General features: G+C 41.8%; 1 long non-coding RNA gene across 1 annotated transcript in view; it reads right to left on the bottom strand.

Annotated features, from left to right (window-relative positions):
• LOC311596528 overlaps positions 1 to 23,696 on the bottom strand; it is a 98,954-nt gene that overhangs the window by 12,795 nt on the left and 62,463 nt on the right. Inside the window, exon 4 of the long non-coding RNA XR_014778872.1 lies at positions 2,549 to 2,606. This is a non-coding gene — a long non-coding RNA (uncharacterized lncRNA). The remainder of the gene's footprint in view (positions 1 to 2,548; positions 2,607 to 23,696) is intronic.

Raw genomic sequence — 23,696 nt, 5'->3', positions numbered from 1 at the left:
CTAGCCAATGGACAGGACATTCTCCACAGTTGAGTGGAGAGTGGGGGCATCTTCTTTATTGCTAACGAATGGCGGTGTGCAGAGCCAGCCCTGGGCAGGAAGTCCCGAGCTGTATAGAAACAGTAGCAGAACTGTGAGGCTGGAAACAAGCCCATAAGCATTGTCCTTCCGCATCTGCCTCAGTTCCTGCCTCCAACTTCCTGTGCTGGGTTCCTGCCTTAACTGCATCATAGACTGTAACCTGTGGACCGAGTAGACCCTCTGCTCCCCCCCCCCCCAAATCTATTCTGGTCAGTTTTTCATCCAGACTCAGGAAACAAAATAGGACATGCTCTTAGCTGCTGAGAGGAGTCTCCGGGCCATCTTAGGCTGCTGTGTCTGTTCTGGACAGACAACGAGCTACCAAAGCAAGAAATCTGGAAACCTGAGCTGTGTGAAACCCAGTTCAGATTGAAGTGCGAATAACCAGATGCTGGATTCAGCTGACATATGAATAAGGATCATTGTGCCGTGTAGTAATTTCACATAACGGACAACTTACACCCTTTCGTCGTCAAATGTTTCTCTTTATGTGCCGGCACCTACTGTCAGTGCTGCTACGTGTTCTCCATGCCACAATAAATGTTAATTCTTATCACTTTATCTCACAAGTCAAAACAAGGTTCTAACCTTGGTGCTTCACATTTAGACCCAAGGTTTGTTGCAGGAGCCTCTCAGCCGCACCCACACGCCCCCCTCCTCCCACTCCATGCCAGCGCAGCAGTCCTTCAAAAGCCGTTTCAACCCATCTGTCTCCATCAGGACCTCCAAGTCCTTATGTGTAAAGCACCAGGGAGACGCTGCTGCGTAGGTTATGTCAGGAGGTGCAGGTGTAACACCAAACGAGCAAGCACACACTGGCAGGGACCTACAGCAGCAGGTGAAGGCAGCAGGTCAGTCCGTTCAGATCTGAGAGGAGATAGGTGGGAGGGGCTCTCCAGAGAAAGCAGTGGGGAATCCGTGGCCCTGCACCCCGATACCTTCAGAGAAATCAGTGTTCCCTCGGACTGGTTTCTTCTTCGCTTCTTTGATGATAGTTAGAGCTCAATGGTATCACCGAATGCCTTGAAAAGGGTTGGGGGGGGGGGGGAATGGGTATCTCCATTCTATTTTACAGGTATATTTATTTTCTGTCTTGTGCACAGTGTTTCTTACGATGTGAAACAGGGTGAGTAGTTTCTGGATTGTCTTTAATCGCGGTTTTTATGGAAGTGGCATTAAAGGTGTATCTCTAAGGAGACCCAGGCCACAAACCCTAGATTGCTGAGATGTGGATCCAGACCAGTCCAGACCTCCAGAGTGTGGAAGTAAAAATGTTGCCTAAGGTTTGGTGCTGCCTTATTCATCCAGTGTCCCAGGTACTAAATAGGAAGAAATTCATCTGTGTGGATGAATTTTGACCCTTTGACCCTTTGAAACAATCACTCTGTCTTAGGGCTGGGTAGCTACTATACCACCTGTGTTGTGTGTGTTTTGTTTTATTTACTTCAAAAGTAGAACTTACTTACTTAAATGTGTTCAGCAGCTCCTCTCTCTCTCTCTCTCTCTCTCTCTCTCTCTCTCTCTCTCTCTCTCTCTCTCTCTCTCTCTCTGCTGTACTGACAAGCCTAAAGAGGAAAGCATCTCCTCAGGGCTGGAGGATCATGCATGCGCTCATCTGTGGCAGGTAGATATTCGTCCTACCCTAAGCACTCACAAAGAAAGGCAGTTGGGAACATCTCCCAACCAATAATACTAACAATAAAAATAACTCTTTGCTTCCAATTTGTTTTCCTTAAATAGCTTCTGGAGCCTAGAGAGGACACTGACAAACCACCTTATAGTCTCCGGCATTAGGAAGCTTTTCATTTTTAATCTAAATCCTGCCTGCTATGGTTTAACTCTACTTCCTCCTGTTCTATTCTTGTAAAAGACAGAAAGTCCATCCATCCTGCATAAGGCAGCCCTTTATGCATTAAAGATTCCAGCCTTCATTTCTCCAAGTTACAAATTGCCAGTCCCTATCATTTGACCCATATATCTTATTTTCCAAGCCTTTAAGTTAATTCTAAGGCACTCCTCTCAGGCTCTGTGGATAATGAAATAGTTATGCGGCTCAGATCCTAATTGGGTAATAAACCTTGAGGGGATGGAGTACTTTTAAATCTTAAATCAAAGTCCCACATGATGTCAGACTTAAGATATCTCTGGACAGCAAGAGGAGACTGAAAAACACATGTAAAAATTGGTATATAAGGTTGAGGGGAAATGGGGAAGCACCCCGTGAGTGCTGTAGTTTTGTAGAGGGGTAAGATGTGTCCCAGCAAACACTAAAGGATGCAAAAAGGAAAGCCACAGTTAAGATGACCAGCTGCTGATCGCTGGCTTCCTACCGACCGCTGTTGAGTGATTGTGTGTTTGACAATAGTAACGGAGACTGAGATTTTGAGAGAATCTACATTTTTACAGTTTCAATAAGGCAGTAGAACTCCACTTTGGACTGCACTGATGCTATTTTTCTGTAACTTACCAGTGCTTTTCCTTCCATGTCCGAGTTCTGTAGAAGAGTCCCTCTACCTTGCTGTGTTCTGCAAAGAGAAACATAAAACCTTAGGGCGGTGATGTGCGATGCTTCGTGTGACATCTAAGATCAGTGAGCACATGTGTAGATACTGCTGTCCTGAGCACGTATAGCTAACAGATGGGTTACAATGGGATATGATGAATTTCCAACACATGCCATTGCGTGCGTAAACACTGAGAACATACTGCCTAATGACAAACGTGAGACACAAAGTTCACCTGCTTATGACTGTATCTTATGAAATGTTCAGAACAGGCAAACCCACAGACACAGAAAGTGGATTGATGGTTTCCAAGAGTCTTTTTTTTTTTTTTTAGGTTTTATGTTTGCGCTGTTTGTTTTGAGTAAAGGTGTTTTGATGCTTTGTTTTGGTTTTATTTGACATTTGTCTATTTGTTTGTTGGTTGGTTGGTTGGTGACAAGGTCTTATTGTGTAGCCTGAGCTGCCCTCCAACCCACAGCAATCATGCAGCTCAGGCCTCCTGAGTTAAGGGTCACAGTAATGAGTCACCATACCCAGCCTGGGGAAATGTATTGTTGGCACTGGAACTACATAGTGTGATTATTCAACAGTATAAATGTACTTCATGCCACCATACGGTATGTTTTTAAATACTTAATTTTGTATTCTACATGTATTTTACCATGATAAATAATATAATGTTATGTGTATTTTCTGACACTGCAGCTAATACTGGAAAAAAAATTAGGTAAAAGCACAGATAGAAAACATGAAAGGTGATCTAACAAATTTTATATATAAGGTGTTTGCATCAGTATGCTTGACTCTTGTGTTCTTCATCTTTGCCATAAGAGTGACTCGGGGGGCGGGAGTGGGTACATCAAAAGTTCTAGGCTATCTTGTGCTACCTCTTGAGGCCCTTGTCATTAAGCATCTAATCCATCCAAGACTGTTCTCTATAGTATGGCCCCGCCTCCCCCTTTTCATTTTCCAGGGCTTCAGTTATTATCCAAGTCAAACACAGTCCAAAAATACTGAATGGAAAAATGATAGAAAAAATGTTATTTTAAAAAAATGAACCTCTATGTTGTAAATCACTTTGATAACAGAATGCTGTAATAACTGCTCAATCCTATTGTTAGTTGCTAGTCTCTTACTGTGCCTAATAAACATGCTAATTTAGCCACAGGTAGAAAACTATGAACTGCTGAGTGGACACTGGTCCTAGAATAATGAAAACAAACAAGGATAACAAAATGTATAAGGCAAATAAAGCCTGAAGCAGCAGCCTGGAGAAGAGTCATGCAGCGGCTCCAGATCACTGTACATAGTCACATCCATATTCCATTATGCCATAAAACTATGGATTAGTTCTGACAGCTGGTTAATGTCACCTACACCGCAAAATTAGCTCCAGAATTCTTCCGTGCCTGACTTTCTACATACTTACAAAGCCAGCTACCAATAATATTAACTTTCCTCTTATTGTTTTTCTGCTCAGTTATAGACTTAATATTAAAAATCATTAGTGTCATAAAATGGAAATTTAAACTAGGCAAATGACACTGCATTTATTCGTAGGTAACTTTAAGATTTTGAATGGTAAGAAATGACATTTGTTGCATATACACTGCTATAATCAGGTTCTAATAAACATCTTGATGGAACCAAATTAATCACTAATTTGGCATTTTCCTCTGGCAAATTAGCAAAATCAGATTTTGCATTACATGAAAATGTGTTTGTGTATAAAGATGGCAGGTCTTTCAAAAGGGTAATATATTCAATATTCTTACAATAACTTTCCATTTCAGATATGCTTCTTTTTAGTTTCATCTTTTTCATATCTCAGATAGGGATAAATAGAGCAATGTCACCTTTTTGTGAATCTTTACTTATGAAATATTCAAGAAGTTTGTGCAGAAAGGATTTGGCATGCTAGAAGCCCCATGGTGTTATTCATGTAACCCTGTGCCATCACTGGTCCAGCAGCGAAGTTATAAGAACTATATTTAGGTTCACACCGTGAACATTAAGAAGAGGCTGGTGTAAAAAGCACTGAGCCTTTTAAAGAAACACGGGTGTTTTAATTCTTCCCTATACCTCTGATTCTTTTCCTAGTAAGTGCTGGATTATCAAATGTACATTATTTATAAACTATAATGGAATAGCTAACACCAAAACATTCTCTTTCCTTATACACACTGGCATTCATGTGAGAGCAAGTAAGAAAAAAAATTTTAAAGTTCCACCTGAAGGAAGAAAAAAAGTCAAGCAATGCTCACCAACCATAGGAAGAGGTTGGAGAGATGGCTCAGTCAAGGGAGCATGCACTCAGAGCTAAGTCAGACCCCAGGACCCCCACACAAAGCCCGGCATGGTGCTGTACACTCTAATCCTAACAATCTTGAGATGAGAAGCAGAAGCAGGCAGGTGCCTGGAACTCACTGGAACAACTAGTCTCGCCCATTTGACAAAGTCCCAGGTCCCTGAGGGACTCACTCCCAAAACAAAACAAGGCGGGAGATGACGGAGGAACAGCAGCTAAGGTTATCCTCCGACACCTGCATGCTAACGCACACGTGTGAATTCATACACAGAAAGAAAGAAAAAGAAGCAATGTGAAAGGGAACTTAAACTTTCTAATAGTTATGGAGACACTTAAGGACAGATAAGCAACAGGTGTAGGGAGACGTATTGTATCTGATTTGTCTGTGCTAAGTTAAAAACAGCCTTAGACAACCACAAACAGGAGGTAAGTATAGAACTCCACAGACAGGTGGCCAAGGTCAAGCCACACACATGTCTTTTGACTAAATGAGAGCCCACGCGTTCGTGCATTGTAAAACAACAGGCCTTGTGATCAGAACAAAAACCTAAAAGACCACAAGGGGAAAAGGCATTTGGGAACAGCTGTAAATTGTACTGATGCAAAAGCTGACGGGTAAAACATTTTATGTGTAAATTCAGAATTGTCGTGGACTCTTAAAAATTATCAATTTTAATATTCATAAGACCAAACAAATTTCAAGTCTTAATTATTTCAAATCCTTAGCTAAAGTCTTTTAGCCTCTGTGGTAGGCAGAACTCTACAACAGCCCCCACACAAGTGCTTTTCCCTAGCTCATCACAGAGCAGGAGAAAATGTCTCCCTTTGCAGTATGTCTGCAACAGCAACTCTTAACAGTCTTCTTGTTCCTTCTTCTTTCAAATTTCCATCATTTCTTACCACATTTTCAATGTTAAATGATGGTCTCACCTCCTGTTTTACCTGGAAGACTGAAATCATCTGAGGACAACCTGCCAGATTTCTCCTACTGCACCCTTCTCCTACTGCACCCTCCCCCTGCTGCACCCTCCTCCTGCTGCACCCTCCTCCTGCTGCACCCTCCTCCTGCTGCACCCTCCTCCTGCTGCACCCTCCTCCTGCTGACAGTGCAGACATCTGCCACCTGTTACTCTATGACTGTCACAGAGCAAGCTGCTACCAAAGTATACCAGCCTGCAACTTGGTCTTTCTGCCTAAAACCAGATCCTTCTGCCCTTCCAGTGGTGCTAGGATATAAAGTCTCAGCTGTAAAGTTCTGTACTTAAAGGAGTGAAATTAGCTTCTTGCACCTGCACCTCAACCCAGACTCACACATTGGGTAAAATCTGTAAGACCAAGAAAGAAAAAACACAACATATCTAATAAAAGGCAAGTACAGAGAAACACTACTAAATCTTAAATCACACATCAAACCACACACATTAATAGCAGGAAACTTCAGCACCCCTCTTTCGCCAATGGACAGGTCATCCAGACAGAAACTAAACAAAGAAATAACAAAAGTAACAGACAGACATTATGAATCAAATGGACCTAACAGATATTTACAGAACATTTCACCCAAACACAAAAGGATATACCTTCTTCTCAGCACCTCATTGAACCCTCTCCAAAACCGACCATATTCGAGACACAAGGCAAGCCTCAACAGATGCAAGAAAATTGAAATAACCCCCTGTATCTTATCAGTCCACCACAGATTAAAGCTGGAACTACTCAAGAACAACAGAAACAACAGAAAGCCTACAAACTCATTGAAACTGAATTCTCTACTCCCTGACCAATACATAAAGGGAAAAAATTTAAAAAAAAAAAAAAAGAAATTAAAGACTTTATAGAGTTTAATGAAAAAGAAGCCACAACATATCCAAACTTATGGGACACAATGAAAGCAGTACTAACAGGAAAGTTCAGGGCATTAAGTGCCTTTATGAAGAGATTGGAGAGTTCCCATACTAGCAATTTAAAAGCACAGCTGAAAGCTCTAGAACAAATAGAAGCACATACACCCAAGAGGAGTACATGGTAGGAAATAATCAAACTCAGGGCTGAAATTAGTAACTCAGGAACAAAGAGAATAATACAAAGAATTAATGGAACAAAGGGTTGGTTCCTTGAGAAAAATCAACAAGATAGACAAATCCTTAGCCAAACTAACTAAAAGGTAGAGAGACGCTATCCAAATTAACAAAATCAGAAATGAAAAGGGGGACATAACAACAAACACTGAGGAAATCCAAAGAGTCATTAGGTCTTACTTCAAACACTTGTACGCCACAAAATTGGAAAAATCTAAAGGAAATGGATGAAGTTCTTGATAGATAACACTTACCAAAGTTAAATAAAAATCAGGTAAATAATTTAAATAGACCCATATAACTCCTAAAAAAATAAAAGGAGTCATTAAAAGCCTTCCAACCATAAAAAGCCCAGGACCAAATGGTTTTAGCACAGAATTCTAACCAGACTTTCAAAGAAAAGCTAATACCAATACTCCTCAAACTATTCCACAAAATAGAAACAGAAGGAACATTGCTGACCTCATTCTGTGAGGGCACAGTCACCCTGATACCTAAACCACAAAAAGAGTCAACCGTTGGAGGAGTGTCTTGTGCCCTGTGTTTTCAGATGCTGATTTGAGTGCCCTGAGATCTGGGTACCACCCAGCCATGAGCATCGTTATGAATGTTGAACCATGTCCTTAACCCATGTGATGTAAGGAATGTTCTCCAACTGTCCCTTATTGGCCAAATAAAGTCCTGGGAAGAGCAGAAATGAGGTAGGCATAGTGAAGATTCTCGGGCTTCAAAGGAGAGAGGATCATGGGAGACAGGCAAAGGAGAAGGAAGGAAGCAGAGCACCATGGGTTACCATGGAGAGAAGCACATGCCCGGGTAGGTGTGGATGAAGGAAAGCAGCCCAGCCAAGAAGCATATGCAAGTATTTATGGATTATGCATGGGAAGTAGCCCAGACAGGAATGATTAGAGCAATTCGTATGAGATGTGGGGCTGGGGGGTAAAGATAATTTAAGGGGTAATATCTGCCCAGCCCCATGTAAAATAAGGCCTATCTAAAATTTATCAGGTGTTGGTGTCTTTTATTGATTTGATAGTGCGGTAAATAATACCAGTTATTAATTATAAAATATTATTAATAATAGGCTAGTTGATCAATGGAATCAAATCTAAGACCCAGAAATAAATCCATACACCTATGGACACTTGACTTCTGACAAAGAAGTCAAATATATACAATGGAAAAAGGATACTATCTTCAACAAATGGTGCTGGTCTAACTGGATGTCTACATGTAGGAAAATGCAGGTAGATCCATATTTATCACCATGCACAAAACTCAAGTCCAAGTGGATTAAAGACCTCAACATAAAATCAGAGACACTAAATCTGTTAGAAGAAAAAGTGGGCAAGAGCCTTGAACTCATTGGCACAGGAGACAACTTTCTTAACAGAACTCCAACAGCACAGACTCTATGGTCAACAATTAATAAATGGGACCTCATGAGGCTGAGAAGCTTCTGTGAAGCCAAAGACACTGTCAACAGAACAAAGCCATAGCTGACTGACTGGGAAAAGATCTTCACAAACCCTCAAAGGGCTAATATACAAAATATATAAAGAACTCAAGAAATTAAACACCACCAAACCAAATAACCTAATTAAAAAATGGATTTCAGAGCTAAACAATGAATTCTCTACAGAGAAATATCGAATGGCTGAGAAACACTTAGAGAAATGCTCAAAGTCTTTAGTCATCAGAGAAATGCATATCAAAATGACTGAGATTCCATCTTATACCCATCAGAATGGCTAAGATAAAAAATTCAAGTGACATCACCTGCTGGCAAGAATGTGAAGAAAGGGGAACACTCCTTCATTGATAGTGGGAGTGCAAACTTATGCAACCACTTTGAAAATCAATCTGGCGCTTTTTCAGGAAATTGGGAATAGGGCTACCTCAAGACCCAACTATTCCACTCCTTGGAATATACCCAAAAGATGCTTCACCACACAGCAAGGACATTTGCTCAACTATGTTCGTAGCAGCCTTATTCATAATAGCCAGAATCTGGAAACAACCTAGATGTCCCTCAGTAGAAGAATGGATAAAGAAACTGTAGTACATTTACACTATGGAATGATACTCAGCTATTAAAAATAAGGAAATCTTGAAATTTGCAGGCAAATGGATGGAACTAGAAATGATCATCCTGAGTGAGTTAACCCAGACCCAGAAAGAAACACATGGTACATATTCACTTATAATTGGACACTAGCACAACATGAATGTCTTCTGAGAGTCTTCACTCAGCAAGGGATTGGGACAGATGCTGGGACTTCCCATTGGGACTCCAGGTGAGATAGATATGGGAGAATGGGGAAATAGAAGAACCCAGAGAGTCCTGGAACCATCAAGGCTGGCAGATCTGGACCCAAGGGGCACCTGTACAAACTACTGTACCAACCAAGGACAATGCATGCAGTAAACCTAGACCCCCCTACTCAGATCTAGCCAATGGATAGTGCATTCTCCACAGTTGTGTGGAGAATGGGGACTGACTCTGACATGAACTCTAGTGCCCCCTGTTGACCACTTCCCCTTGGTGGGGAAGCATGGTGGCTCTCAGAGGAAGCAGGCTATCTGGATGAGATCTGATATGGTGGGGGAGGAGTTTCCCTTCTGTCACAGGCCTAGGAGAGGAGAATAGGGTGAAAGAGCAGGGTAGGGAGGGGAGAAGGTGAAGATACAAGTGAGGGGATAACAATTGAGATATAATCTGAATAAATTATTTAAATAAAAAACTTAAATAAACATTAGCAATTTATATTGTCTACAAAACTCAACAAAGAAAGAGAATTTCAGGCCAATCTCCCTTATGAACATTGATGCAAAAATACTCAACAAAATATTTGCAAACTGAATCTAAGAACACATCAAAAACATCATCCACCATGATCAAGTAGGCTTCATCCCAGGGATGCAGGCATGGTTCAACATATGAAAATTCCATCAATGTAATCCACCATATAAACAAACTGAAAGGAAAAAAAATCACATGGTCATCTCATTAGATGCTGAAGAAGCCTTTGACAAAATCCAACACTCCTTTAGTTTAAAGGTCTTAGAGAGATCAGGGATACAAAACACATACTTAAACACAATAAAAACAATACACAGCAAGCCAATAGCCAACATCAAATTAAATGGAGAGAAACTTAAAGCAATTCCACTAAAGTCAGGGACAAGAAAAAGCTACCCACTCTCTCCATATCTATTCAACATAGACAACTAAAGGAGATCAAGAAAATACAAATTTTCTTGTATACAAGAAAATACAAAGAAGAAAAAGTATCACTACTTGCAGATGATAGAGTAAACATAAGTGACTTACAAAATTCTACCAGAGAACATCTACAGCTGATAAACACTTTCAGCAAAGTGGTGGGTTACAATATTAACTTTTTTAAAATTAGTAACTCTCCTATATACAATAATATATGAGAAAGAAATTAAGGAAACAACACCCATCACAATAGCCACAAATAATATAAAATATCTTTGCCTAACTCTAACCAAGTGGGGAAAAAAACTTCAAGTCTCTGAAGAAAAAAAAAATAAAGAATATATCAAATGTATCCCAGGCTCATGGATTTGTAAGATTAATTTAGCAAAAATGTCCATCTTATCAAAAGCAATCTAAAGATTGAATGCAATTCCCATCAAATTTCCAACACAATGCTTTATAGACCATGAAAGAGCAATCCTCAACTTCATGTGAAAAAATTAAAAACCCAATATAGCTAGATCAATTCTGTACGTTAAAAGGACTTCTGGAGGTATCACCATACCTGATTTCAAGTTGTACTACAGAGCAATAGTAATAAAAACTGCATGGTATTGGCATAAAAACAGACAGGTTAATCAATGGAATTGAATCAAAAACCCAGGAATAAACCCACACACCTATGGACACTTGAGTTTTGATGAAGAAAACAAAACCATACAACAGAAAAAAGAAAGCTTCTTCAACAAATGGTGCTGGTCTAACTGGATGTCTGCATGTAGAAGAATGCAAATAGGCCCATATTTATCACCCTGCACAAAATTCAAGTCCAAGTGGATCAAAGACCTCAACATAAATCAGATACACTAAATCTTATAGAAGAGAAAGTGGGGAATAGTCTTGAATGCATTGGTACAAGAGACAACTTCCTGGACAGAACACCAACAGCTCAGGCTCTAAGATCAATAATTAATAAATAGGGCCTCATGAAACTGAAAACGTTCTGCAAAGCAAAGGGCACAGTCAATAGGACAAAATAGCAGCTTATAGAATGGGAAAAAATCCTCCAACCCTACATCCAACAAAGGGCTAATATCCAAAATATATAAAGAACTCAAAAAAAATTAAACACTAACAAACTAAAAAAAAAATTAAAATAATCAGGTACTGAGCCAAACATAGAATTCTCAAGAGAGAAATCTCTAATGGCCGAGAAACACTTAAAGAAATGCTAACATCTTTAGTTATCAGAGAAATGCAAATCAAAATGACTCTGAGATTCCATGTAACATCCATCAGGATGGCTAAAATAAAAAACTCAAGTGACAGCACATGCTGGCAAGGATGTGGAGCAATGGGAACACTCCTCTATTGCTGGTGGAAGTGAAAACTTGTACAACCACTTTGAAAATCAATCTGGTGTTTTCTCAGGAAATTGGGAATAGGGCTACCTTAAGGCCCAGCTATACCACTCCTGGGCATTTACTCAAAAGTCTGTCCACCATATCACAAGGATATTGCTTAACTATGTTCATAGTAGCTTATTCATAATAGTCAGAATCTGGAAGCAATCTAGGTGTCCCTCAACTGTAGAATGGATAAAGAAACTGTGGTACATTTATACAATGGAATACTACTCAGCTAATAAAAACAAGCACACCTTGAAATTTGCAGGGAAATAGGTGGAATTAGAAAATGTCATCCTGAATGAGGTAACCCAGACTCAAAAAGACACACGTGTATGTACTCACTTATAAAGTACAGGATAACCATGCTACAACCCCACAGACCCAAAGAAGCTAAGTAATAAGGATAGCCCAAAGGAGGATACCTGAAGCTCACTCAGAAGAGGAAATAAAATGGACATTGGAAGTGGATAAAGGGAGGGCACTGGGTGAGAGAGAGGGTGAGGAGGTACCAGGATGGTGATCAAGTGTGGGGAAAGCTGATGATGGCTGGAGGGCTGAAATGGGTGTGTGTTGGGGGATCATCTGTGGGATGGGAGAGACTCCTGGGAGTATAAGATGGTGACCCTAGCTGGGACTCATAGCAGCAGGGGGAAGGGGGGAGGATGAGCCTGAAGGGGCCACCTCCTGTATCCAGGCAGAACTTTCGGTGGAAGGAGGGTGACACCAACCCACACACAAAACCCCTGAGCCAGCCATTTAGTGACTGGCCCAAGCCGAGTCACATGCCCTGAAAAAGAGCTGACCACTGACGTTACCAATACTAGCCTGCTATTCTTGCAGCCAGGAGGCTAGCATGACATATTCCTGAGTGACTGCACCCAGCAGCTGATGAAAGTAGATGCAGAGACCCACAGCTGAACGTCAGGGAATCTTGTGGAAGAGGGGGCAGAAGGACTGAAAGAGCCAGAGAGGTCAAGGACACCACAAGAAATCCTACAAAAATCAACTAACCTCAACCCATAGGGGAGCATGGAGACTGAACCATCTACCTGAGAGCATCATGGGATGGTTTTAGGCCCCTCACACATAGGTAACAGATGTACAGCTTGGTCCTCACGTGGGACCAAGGAGGAGGGCTGCCTCTGACTCTGTTGCCTGCCTTTGGTTCCCCTTTCCCTAACTGGAGAGCCTTGCCTTGCCTCATTAGAAACAGATGGGCCAGGTCCTACTGGATATGTCAAGGCAGATGGATACCCAAAGGAAGATACCCTTCTCTGAGAAGAAAGGGAGGGGGCACAAGGGGCAAGAAGGGGAGGGGAGGGAATGCAAAGAGAAGACAGAGGGAAACTTCCTATTGGCATGTAAAATTAACTAATTAATGAAGGAATAAAGCAAAAATGCAGGCCCCTAGTGGGGCTGCCTGGCCTGGCCTCAGTGGATGAGGATGAGCTCAGTACTGATACGACTTGATGTGCTGGGGTGGGTTGTGGAGGGCTCCCCTTTTCTAAGGAGAATGGGAGGGGGAAAAGGAAAAACAGGGTGGGAGGGGGATGGGATGGAGAGGGAGGGGGATGGAGAGGATGGAGGGGGCTATGATCAGGATGTAAACTGAATTGAAAGTAAATTTTAAAAATAAGCCATCGTTTTAAAACAAAGGTGAAGAAAAAGACTTTCAAATGAGATACAGCAGGAAACACAAGAATATTTTAGACAAAGTGTCTCCAATACGTGAGGAAATCACAGACAAGGAATACAAGAGGCCAAAGGCGGGATGATGTTTCAACTAAAGAAGATTAAAAAAAACAAACAAACAACAACAAAAAAAAACAGGAAACCTAAGGAGAAAACAACCTTACAGAAATGGGAAGAAAGCTGGGTGGATGAGACAATGGTGAAGACACAGACGGGACACCAAAGAAAATTACTCACAAGGAGAAAAACTTGGAAGATGCCATTACATCACAAGAATAAAAGGTAAAAGTATTCATCCATAACACAGTCCTTTGAAAGCTGACTACGTGTTCACATTGCTATAGTGTTGGTGTGATGGTTGGTTTTTGTTTGTTTGTTTAGGATGAGATCTGACTTTATCTCAGCAACACTAAAAAAAAAAAAAATTTTAAAAAAAAAAAAACCAGAAGCCTCATCCCTGAGGTGTGGAAAGGGAAGGAATGGGACTCAATATTTTATATTCAAATAGGCTACCATTCACGAAGAAGGAAATGTCTGTGATTCCAAAACTTCTGAACCAATAGCACTTCAAAGATCTTTCTGGGAGATGGAAAGATGGCTCAGTGGTAACGAGCATTAACAGCTCTTCTGGAGAACCTAGGTTTGATTCCTGGTAGCTCACACATGCTGGCTCACTAGTGTCTCTAGCTCCAGCTCCAGAAAATCTGATACCTCTACTGTCCTCCATGGGCACCAGAAATGCACATGGTGCCCAGATGCACATACTGGCAAAATACCCATACCTATACAATAAAAATAAGTAAATATTTTGAGGGCTGCTCTTAGCTGGGCATGATAGCACCATTAATTCCCAGCACTTGGAAAGCAGAGGCAGGAGAACATCTTGAAGTTCTAGGCTAGCCTGGTCTACATAGACAAGTTCCAAGCCAGTCAAAAGTTACACAGTGAGGTCCTGTCTCAAAAGGGTAAGTAAATAAAATAAAGCAAAATATAAAAATCGAAGACTTGCCCTTTTTCTGAATAAGCATATATGAAATCTAAGCAGACTCCGTTGAGATGCCCAAGACAGAGGACTCACAGTGAGGAAAACACTATGAGAGAGCTCAGTGTGTATGTGACTCAAAATAACACACTCATAATAACCTTGAAAGCAACATTACAGACCTTGAAAGAAGAGTTGTGAAGTACTAGTTATGATAATAGATCTAGAAATATAAAAGGCAGGCAATATCCTCATTTCTCACCTGCACTCTGGCCATCTAAAACACTAAAGTCAAGATGGCAAGAAAGTGCTAGAAAAATGAGCAACATCTTTACCTTTTTGCTGGCCTTTAACTGAATATTCAAAAATGACTTGCTTTGCATCTTCTTAGGAACATAGTGTGGAAAGCATATTTATTGTTGAAACAAAACCTCCATACCATTCTGGACAGCATAGCCAGAAAGGCATCCTGTGTTAAAAGGAGGGCTTCCAACCCCACCACAGACATTAATGGGAACTAGAAAAATTACCTTCATTTTTGGCCAGAAAGACTTGACTTAAAGATATTATTTTCCCCCAAAATTAATCTATAAATTCAATAGTAATAAAATCAATAATCCCATTCTAGCTTTAAACCTAATACTGTTTTAAGCAAAAAAAAAAAGTGAATGATTGCCTAATTATTTGAATATATTAAAACTACAGTAATAAAACCACAGCATTCCACTCAGAAATGGAAAGCCAGAATTAGGAAGACAAAACAGGTCCAACCATGGAAGTCTGATATCTGATAAGAATAGTACTTTAAGTCAGCAGAGGGGCAGGCAGACTACCCAGAGAAGCAGACTGCAAAATAAGCCAGCTATTTGGAAAACAAGTAAATCAAATTCATCTTGCATCTGCTCTAAAATGAATTCTGGAAGCATGATAAACTCACATATAAAGCAAGAAATTAAACTCACGAAGGAAGCACTATAAGTATTTCTCATAGCCTGAGAATAAAATGTTTCTAAGTATCACATGAAACCCAGGAGGAATTAGAGCTACGCATGCTCATGTAGGTATTTGAAAGCTACCAATCACAAGATGAAGAGAACAAAGGCCGTAATAAAAGTGCATAGGCAACATACATAATGCATGCCAAACAAATTAACATATATATATATATATATATATATATATATATATATATATATAAATCAATTTTTAAGTGAAAAATATAGACTTTAATAGGAAAGTCATAGAAGAAAAACTATAAGCCAACAATGTGTGTGTGTATATATATATACATGTATATGTATATTTATATAAAGAAATAATACAAGCATGGTGATGCATATCTGTAAGCCTAGGTACTCAGGAGGCTGAGGCAGGAGGATCATCAGGACTACTTACAAGGAAAAATAAGTGAAACCTTATCTGAAAGCTTAGAATAAAAAAATTTTTAAGGGCCAGTGCCAGAGTGTTTATCCGGCATGCATGAAGTCTTGGGTTCAGTCACCAGCACACACACACACACACACACACACACACACACACACACACACACACACATACACACACACCACCAGGAGTAGACCAGACAAACTGATATTTCTTGTGGATTCATTAATCTTATGAATTCATCTGTTAATGTGATTGTGAAGATAAATTTATAGACTCTTCTATGCCTAAGCAATATGCTCACCTGATTTGTCAGTCAGGGGTGATGGAGCACACCCATAATCCCAGAACTTGGGACACTGAGGCAGAAAGATATCTAGCTCAAAACAAAGCTGAACTACATAGAGAACTCCGTGTCAGCACGAGCTATGCATTTATACTCTGTGTCAAAAAGACAGATAACTGACCAGCAAGATGGATCAGCGGGTAAAAGTGCTTACCATGCAAGCCTGACAGTATGAGTTCCATCACTAGAAGCTGGGTAGAGCAGCCGCTGCCTGGAACCCTGACACGTTTAGAGCAACAGAGGGGACAGAGAGAGGGGAATCACCCAAAAGCTCGTGAGGCAGCTACCTGGAGTACGCAGTATGGCAAAAGCAAGAGTGGCCTGCTTCAGCAAAGCGGGAAGTGAGAACCGACTCCTGATTGTTCTTGAACCTCCACACACATGCACACGCACACACACACACATAACTAATAAAATAAAATTTAGATAAAGAAAGAACTACAAAGTCTTTGACCCACAATCCCATGTGTGCATAAGCAATAGGAAGAGAGGGAACGAACCAGACCAAAGAGAAGAAATGGAAAGGAGGGGGTAGAAAGAAAGAAAAGGGGGGAAAGCGAGGAAGAGAAGAAAAAGCCAGAAGGGAGAGGAGAAGATGAAAGAGCGGGAAGGAACAGAGAAAGAGACCGCAGGGAAACCGAAAGTGAATCCTAGACAAATGCACACTAGCTGTTAGTGCCCGTTATTTCTGCAGAGTGAAACTGTAGGGGATTTTTATCTTATTAAATATTTGTGTAGCATTTAATTATTCACAACAATCATATATTGCTTGGAAATAAATATTTCAGGATAAAAGGAAGATGTGAGCAAACTTAGAAAGACAGAGTTTCTCTTCTGCTCTGTTCCTTCCAAGCCTCTGTCCTGAGCCCCCACTTATAAATTTCTTATTCTTTCTGCCAGATGTGGCCGTTCCATGCTTTCCATTCACTGGCTGAACAGATCAGAGAGTGCAGCGTGGTCCCTTATCAAAGCTTTACCCTAACACTCCCACGGTCTCTCTCCCCGAAGTGCTTGCATTGTTGATTTTTCAGAGCCATTAGGCAAGAAATGTTGGAAAGCTAATGCTGAGTTACATAAATAATACGAAAGGAATGGAAGTAATTGTGCTTTGCCAAGTCAGCAATCTAATAATCCTGTTGAGGAAGCAACAGAAGGTTATTTATATCGAGGTAGTTTGCAGTGTTTTCAGAAGCCAGGAAAGCTCTCAAACAAGCTCTCTTCTTACTAATGCTATGGAAAACTCTTCCCCAGAAGGCCTAGGGGCTGCTCCACAGAGTGAGGAGGGTGAACCTTTTGAACTCTACTTCTTTCTGTCTTTCCTCATATAGGTCCTGAAGCGCATAAACTATATGCTGGCTACTATGGCACAGAAGTATGCTCAGTGGATTTATATATATATATCTATCTGCACATCTATATTTCCACACTATAGGCAATGATAAATGACAGGCGCTTAAAACGTGAAGCTTTCACAATTGTCGCATTATTTCTAAGATAAGATGAAAGTCCCCATAGTAGGTTTTTTTTCTTCCCTTTAAAACATAGAAATGGTTGACATAGTAGACGCAAACACTATCCTCTCTAGAGTAATAACAATTTCGGATGGAGACATTCATACCTTACACCCTGGACATCCTTTATAAGGAAAAGTAACAGCTGCTCCTCATGCCCTCTCATAGCATACACCCTGCATCCCTGATTTGTCCCTTTGTGGATTTACAGAGAAACTCTTTGCTTCTATATTCTTGGTCTCCACAAAAATGTCTGGTCCTCTTAAGAGGTCCAAATCCACATTGGATGAATGCACATATACGCAGATATATATATACAGACACACGCCACATAAACCATTCTGGTCAGCATCAGACGCCAAATCTACAATGGCAGTTCCATGAGATTTTTTTTTTTATAAAATGTGAGCAAAATCTACCATTGCCAACTTTAAGAAGACCTAGCAGCAAGTCTTCAAGTGTTAACATTCTAAAAGCAAGCCTCAGCTGTCCAGAGAGAGCACACAAAAGAAAGATACCTCACCTGGTATCTTTGTCTCATCTGGCTTAACCCAGTAGGGACCTTAAACTATGGGAGATATTATCCAAGCTCACGGACATGCAGATCTGCCTCTTACACACAGAAGATGCATTTCCCGGCAGCTGGGCAAGGCCAAGAGATGACTTCTGGTCAGTGTTATGAGCCGAGCGCTGAGTGCCTTTTTTAGACAGAAACATTTCATCACTGGCATGACAATCTCCAGAGGTCTCTGCCTGCTGTATTGATCGCATAAACATGCTATGGTTCAGCATTGTCACAGGACAGGGTATCCTTTCCCCTGACATGAGAAACCTGCTGCTGGCCCTTGCTGAGTAGATTCTGATTTTTAAATCACTGAGGTTAGGTGGTTATCTGTCACAACTATGTAATCCAACCTATCTTGAATGATGTGTGTGCTTCATTGTCATATAACAGACAAAAGATCTTTTGATGTCATCATTATGATAAAATAAGATGTACTGAGGATTTAGTATTATTAATATCTGTTCAAGTCTAGAATAAAGTTCATTACTTAGTTGGTGTGTGTGTGTGTGTGTGTGTGTGTGTGTGTGTGTGTGTGTGTGTATGTGTCCATGTACAATGAACATTCCACAGGATTTTTAGAGAAATGAAAATCCCCATGGTCAGATGATGTAGCTGTGACATCATAGCATGATGTCACACTTCCACACTAATGGTGATACTAGTATAAACAGTCCTGCTGCACTCCCAGGCACAAAACAGTACAAGACATGAAATTATGTTTTTATACAATGTTCAGCAATAGTAACAAATGACTATATAGTTACTCTGACTAATTTTATCTTTATTTGAAAGTATACTGCTAGAGCCAGGAGTGATGGCACATGCCTATAATCCTAGCACTCGGGAAGCAGATGCAGGCAGATCTCTGTGGGTTTGAGGTTAGCCTGATCTACAAAGCAAGTCCAGGCCAACACAGAGAAACCTTGTCTTTAAAAAAAGAAAGAAAGAAAACAACAAAAAAGAAAGTATATTGCTAGTTACTAAAAAAAAATGCCTACTGCAAATCACATCAGGTCAGCAGCATGCTGCAGGTTTTTTTACTGAGTCAAGAGCCTATTTTGAGTGATTGAGCTACCCACTGAGGTTTGTGTGCATACATTCGATCATTTTTTTCATTTATTTATTTAGTCACTTTACAGCTGTATCCCAGCCCTCTTCCCTCCTCTCTTCCCAGTCCCACCCTCACTCCCCATTCCCCCTCTCCTTCTCAGAGAAGGGTGGGCCCCCGAGGGACACCAAGCCACCCTGGCACCTGAAGTGGCAGCAGGACTGAGTGCTTCCTCTCCCACTGAGGCCAGAGGAGGCAGCCCAGCTAAAGGAAAGGCATCTATCGAAAGGCAACAGAGTAAGAGACAGCACCCACTACCTTTTGTAGGGGACCCACATATGACCAAGCTGCACATCTGCTACATATATGTAGGGGGTCTAGGTCCAGCCCATGCATGTTCTTTGACTGTCATTCAGTCTCTGTGAGTCCCCAAGGGACCCAGGTTAGTTTACTCTGTAGGTCTTCTTGTAATGTCCTGTCCCCTCTGGCTCCCTCAATCCTTCTCCTCCCATCTCACCCCCAAACACACTTTTCCACAAGACTCCCCAAGCTCTGCCTGTTGCTTGGCTGTGGGTCTCTGCATCTGTTTCCATCCGCTTCTGGACGAAGCCGCTCAGAAGACAGTTATGCTAGGCTCCTGTCTGCAAGCATAGCAGAGTGTCATTAACAGTGTCCGAGGTTGGCTCTCTCTCATGGCGTGAGTCTCAAGTTGGGCCAGTCGTTGGTTTGCCCTTCCCTCAATCTCTGCTCCATCTTTATCCCTGCCCTTCTCGTAGATGAGACAGTTTTTGGGTAGAAGGTTTGATGGGTGGGATAGTGTCCCCCTGCTTCTACTAGAAGTCCCAGGAGGTGCCAACTTCAGGCTCCATATCCCTAGCTGCTAGGAGCCTCAGCTAGGGTCAACCTCATAGGCTCCCAGGAGCCTCCCTTACCTCAGAGATGTTCCCACTTCAATTATAATCAAGAAAAAACTCCTCCACAGGAGTGCCCACAGGCTTGCCTCTTAAGTCTAGATCAAGTCAAAGTGACAAGATTAACCATTGTAATAGGCTTCCCTGGCTGTGTTTGTTTGACTGACAGTGGGCACCATGGATTCATATGTTTGACTGCTTGGTCTTGGGTTGGTAACTGTTTGGGCAGGACTAGGAGGTGTGGTCTTGCTGGAGGAAGTATGTCCCGGGAGATAGGCTTTGAGGCTTTCAAAGACTCTTGCCATTTTGAGTCAGCTCTCTCATATTCTCTCTCTCATTCTCTCTCTCTCTCTCTCTCTCTCTCTCTCTCTCTCTCTCTCTCTCTCTCTCTCTCTCTCTCTCTCTCTCTCTCTCTGCCTCCTGCTTGTGGATGAAGATGTGATCTCTCAGCTGTCCCTGTCACCATGCCTTCACTCCAGAGTCTAACCCTCTGGAACTGTAAGACCATTAAATGCTTTCTTTTTGCTTGCTTGCTTGCTTTTTCAAGACAGAGTCCCGCTATGTAGCTCTGGCTATCCTAGAACTCACTACATAGAGCAAGCTGGCCTCGAACTCATGGAGGTCCGCCTGCCTCTGCCGCTTTCTTGTATAAGTTGCCTTGGTCATGGTGTTCTTTTCACAGCAATAAAAAACAAACTAAGACAGAAATTAGTACCAGGAGGAAGTAGTAACTGTTGCTGTTACAAGCCTGATCATGTGGTTTTTCCTTCAGATCGACTGTGGAAGACCTTAGGACTTTGGATGAACAACGTGGTTGAACACTGTAGCAGAGCTTAGAAGACCATCTCTCAAGAACAATAGTACTAAGGGCTGTGCAGACTATGCAGGCCCAGCTCAACCGGCTCCAGGGGTTTCAGAGGGTAACAATACTAGCCAGTGGGCTAGAGACCATTCTTCTGTTCTTTTTTGGCAAAGACTGTACCCGCTTTCAGGCCCTGTCCTAAGAGTTTGTTTGAGGCTAAATTAAACATAACGCATTTATCTGTTTCATGCAAGAGACTTCAAGACAGCCTAACATGACTCTGCCATGTGGTTATTGGTAGTCAACTTTATAGAGATCTACAGAGAAAACGAACAAGTAGAGCAAAAGACATACAAAATGCACAGTTCAAAGAGAAAAAGAGCGCCAGGGACTTTGAGCCAAGGTTTGAGCTGGAAGAGATGAGATTAAGGACAAGGCGTAGGGGGTGGAGAGATGGCTCAGAGGTGAGGAGCACTAGCTGCTCTCCCAGAGGTCATGAATTCAATTCCCAGCAACCACAATGTGGCTCACAACCATCTATAATGAGTCTGATGCCCTCTTCCGACCTACAGGCAGAACACTGTATACATAATAAATAAATAAATCTTTCCTGCTGGGTGTGGTGACCTACACCTTTAATCCCAGCACTCAGGAGGCAGAGGCAGGTGGTTCGCTGTGAGTTCGAGGCCAGCCTGGTCTACAAAGCGAGTCCAGGACAGCCAAGGCTACACAGAGAAACCCTGTCTCAACAAAACAAAACAAAAACAAAAAATGGACAAGGCAGAGCAACTGAAGAAAGTTATCGCAACAGAACACAGGACAGAAATGTCAAGAGAGTGTTCACTTCCCTTTCCCGAGTCCCCGGCGCCCGGAACCAGGGGATTCTGGTTGATCCTGAGTCAATTTGCCGTGATGGCCTATGGGAAGAGCCCTGCCGTCGGGAGCAGGCATGCCTACCCCAGTGGCAAGACAAGGGCACAGTCATCATGAGTACCACTCTCCAGAAAGGCTGGCAGTGTTCCACCTGGTATAGGACTGAGAGTCCCAAAGCACCAGCAAGAAGAACACTACGTTCACCGAGGGGTCGTGGATGGACTGTTCGCAGCAGGAAGCCTGCAGAAGCAGCGGTCACAGCGGCCAGTGTGGCAAGGGCATCTAAATGGCTGACGGGAAGCGATGATGGTACAGCAGCTCAGTCAAGTTAGACTCGTCTACATGTCTCTTCTTCCTTCATTTCTCCCCGCCCCCCCGCCCCCCTACCCTCACCTAACAGGAACTTCCAAAACCTAAGTCAGGAGAGTAGGGAGGTGAGAAAAAGACAAAAGTAAAGGTGAGAAGAAAACAAAACAAAGCCAGTATCTGGTAAAAGATGGAGGTTGGTGTGTAGATAAGACTAAAAAGTTCTAAGCCCTGAAGAGACATAATCCCCAGCTCATGAAAACGATTAGAAGTACGTCAACTTTCCAAAACAGCATGCCATCTTAAAGAAGACGGTGAGGCAGGGCTCGAGGACCGGGTGAAACAAATTATGAAATAAAGTTCCTCTCTGTCAGCATCCCACCCAGAAAACAGTTCCGTGGTAACGTTTCTAGATCCAGCCGAGAATAGCTGAGCCTTCCGGCCCTCCTGAGGGAAGCGAGTCACAAGGGGAAGAGAGACCATATCCATGCGTCTTTCGTCCCTACAACTTGCTAACAACGCAGTAAGACTGCCTAGGAAGCCAGCTGATAGTAAGTAACAACGACCGTGATGTTTGCAGAGTACCACTGGCCAACTCTGTGCCGAGAGCTTCACATCTGTTTCTCATTAAATTCTGTCTAGACACCTGGAAGACAGGTGCCGGCATTATCCTAGCACACGGAGCCTGTTTCACCACCCTGGGATGCTTGGCGCTCCTAAAGAGCCAAAGAGAAAACTAATGCAAGCAATACCCCCATCCCTTCAGTCCCTTCAGTGAATTTTTATAGGCACTTTCAGGACCAAAAAAAAAAAAAGTCTACTTTTCCTGTCAGAAACAGGTAGTTGCCACAAAATTACAGAATGCAGTAGGTTTTATTCACTATCCATTCCTAGCCCAAATTACTTGATTCATACCAATAGTTCTGGGCTGTTTTAAAAATATTCATTTTCTCTATTTAAAGCTGCCAGGCATAAACTCTTGGGTTGCGGAGTGGTGTAAAATGAACCACCACGCACATTTATAGTGCCAGGGATAAAAATGTACAGCTGCAAAATGTGGCTGGTTTACTGTGTTTTAGTTAACCTTATTGTTAATGTGACTGCTTTCGTCCTGGGCTGAGCACTACATTAAGATTAGGACATATCTCTCAGTGCCAGGCAGCCACAGAGAAACATGTTTCCAAAAGAATTCACTAGAGAAAAGGAAACAGACTAACAAGTATACAGACTGCATAGGTAAGGGGCAAAGAAGAAAGACAGGAAGACAGACAGCCTAGTTTTCATAGGGCAGCACAAAGTGAGATATCTATAAATCTTTCTTAGAATGGTGCCAACGATCACAAACTTTGCTTATCTGTAAGGCGAGATTACTGCCCACTCTGTTTCAGTAAAGAAATATAAAACATTTTCAATTTCATAGGCTATGTATTAATTAAGAAATCCTATGACGTGGCTCTTTGAGTTACTTTTTAGAAATAAATGTTATGATCAAACGTGTGTCCCTTTGTAAAAGTAACTCTTTCTCCAAATGTGATTATCGTCTCAGAGACTTACTGCCTCTGCTAACCTAGCCCTAGTCCTGGAAGCTTCTAGCCTCCGTACAATCTAATCTAGGCCTAGAATGTTTTCAGCCTCTGAGAGTTACTGCTGAATAAGTTCACCCTTTCTAGA

This window comes from Acomys minous (genome assembly GCF_964271855.1).
Source record: "Acomys minous genome assembly, chromosome: 4".
Taxonomy (NCBI): Eukaryota; Metazoa; Chordata; class Mammalia; order Rodentia; family Muridae; genus Acomys; species Acomys minous.
This window is presented reverse-complemented; position numbering and strand designations above follow the sequence as displayed.